This window comes from Meleagris gallopavo, chromosome 4 (assembly GCF_000146605.3).
Source record: "Meleagris gallopavo isolate NT-WF06-2002-E0010 breed Aviagen turkey brand Nicholas breeding stock chromosome 4, Turkey_5.1, whole genome shotgun sequence".
In the NCBI taxonomy this organism is placed as follows: Eukaryota; Metazoa; Chordata; class Aves; order Galliformes; family Phasianidae; genus Meleagris; species Meleagris gallopavo.
In genome coordinates, this window is record NC_015014.2 from 30,824,666 (window position 1) to 30,827,023 (window position 2,358).

Below are 2,358 nucleotides of genomic sequence, written 5' to 3' on the forward strand. Positions count from 1 at the left end.
TTTACTTGCCTTTTTCCCTTCCTTCTTTCAGGTTCCATCTCAGCAGAGAGATGCCTCATGAATATGAGTTTTTAGGGAAAGAGAGCTAATATGCATACAGTGATAAAGTTTTAAGCCCATTGTCTAATTTCAAGCAGTTCATCCTTTCTGTCCTGCTAATCCTGCAAGTTTCCTGTAAACTAGTGCTAGGAGGAAAAAGAGCCCTTACCAACATCTTGCTGAGGGAAAGCACTCACTCCTTATACAACACCACAAAATCCACATGGGAGAGAACTGGATTTGATTTCACTAGGCTTCTGCTAACATTGTGCCAATGCAATCAAGTTTTCCAAATCCACTGCCTATTTAGAATCATAAAGATTAGAAAACACCTCTAAGGTCACCCAGTCCAATCATCAACCCATCCCCACCATGCCCACTGACCATGTCTCACAGTGCCACATCTTCCCTCTTCTTCAACACCTCCAGGGATGGCAACTGCACCACCTCCCTGGGAAGCCCATGCCAATGCATCACTGCTCTTTCTGAGAAGAAATGTTTTCTAACACCCAGCCTGAACCTTTCCATGGAGCAACTAGGGGCCATTCCCTCTAGGTCTATCACTGCTTCCTGGAGCAGAGGCTGACCCCCACCTCACCACAGCATCCTTTCAGACAGTTGTATAGAGCCATAAGGTCTCCCCTGAGCCTATTCTCCAGACTGAACAACACCAGCTCCCTCAGCCGCTCCCTACAAGACTTGTGCTCCAGACCACTCACAGTTTCATTGCTCTTCTCTGGACATGCTCCAGGTCTTCAACGTCTTTCTCGAAATGAGGGGCCCACATCTAAATACAGTACTTGAGATGGAGCCTCAGTACAAAGGAGAGATCATCTCTCCAGGGAAAAGATCACCTCCTCAGTCTCACACCAGATCCAGGGACCATCTCAAGCAACAAGTTTGCTCTCCAGCACAAGGTTTCTTAAGTTTAGTAGCACAAGTGGGTCTAGAAAATGACACTGCCTCATCTCACACTGACAGGAAAGAAGATCAAGTCTCTCCTGAGAACAACTTCCAATCTACTTAGGCAGAACTACATCAACATCTGTGCTGTAATGGTTAAAATTAAACAAGGGAAGAAACAGTTAAGATCAGACTTCTAAACCACAGCCAAGTAACCTGCTAGCACAGGGAAAGACATAAGGCAGCAAACCTGTGGAGATCCTTCCATCCCACACAATCCTATGGAATAGATTTGTCTTCTTTTCCACCTCCAAGCCCAACCCAGCCATTACTTAGCAGTGCTTTGTTGTTTTTTTTTAAGCTGATCTAACTCACCAGAAGACTTTTCGATTGTCTTTATTCAACTGACCTATTTTAAAAGATCATTTAATAAAATGCCCTGCCAGAAGCCAATACAAAAGATTGTGAAAACATGTTACACCAGCACAGCTTTCTTAGCTCAGTACTTGCTGTGCACCACTCCAAGCTCTCCCTAGCACTTACCAAGTGTCCCAGCACTTAATTATTGCAAGGTGAAAAATCATGCACCAGCACTTTCAATGCTTTATGATGTTATCTAGAACCATGTAAAAGAGTTAGATCAGATAGCCCCAAAGCAAACCCTCGTGAGTGGATCTGCCCACTTTCAACCCAACGGTACTCATTTTCAAAAGTAAACTGACTCTAATTCTTTCTGCCTATCTCTCTGACTGGTTTTTATAGGACTCTGCTGGACTTTGGAAGACAGAAGCCCCATCTCTTCACAGTGCCTGTGCCTGCTTTTGTGGCTTCCTCACAGTGAGTTCCAAAATGAAATGTTTTCAGGCTTTTATTCCACTCATTATCCTCTATCTTTACCAATTAGCCATATAAAAACAGACTGAAAACATCCAGGCTGGCAACACCCCCATATTACCACCTGTATCTTTCAGTAATGCTGCTGCCTTCACTAGCAGCAGGATACAAAGGACAACATTCTATTCTCACAGTTGTGCCATATGAGGGCTGCACATCCCTCTTTTTACCTTTATTACCGAAAGAGTTGCACGATAGCAAAACTAACTGATACCTCCAGTGATGCTCTCCCTTGCAGACACGTGCCACGATGATTCAATGGGCTTCCCTGTTTGCATTTTGATCCTCAGGTGCTCTATCTGTGGTTGTGATTATTTTCCTGGCTTCTGCAGCCGAGGACCTTGGCAGAGCCACTGCAAAGCCAACTGAGCTCTGCCAGTTTATGCCCCAGACCACATTTTTCCTACCTCTCCTATAGAATCAAGTATAGATGATGAAACAAAAGTATGAATACAACTTTTTCTCCCCTCAACCACAAAACAGTTTTTCCAATCCTAAAAACACACCCCCATGAGGTTGTTA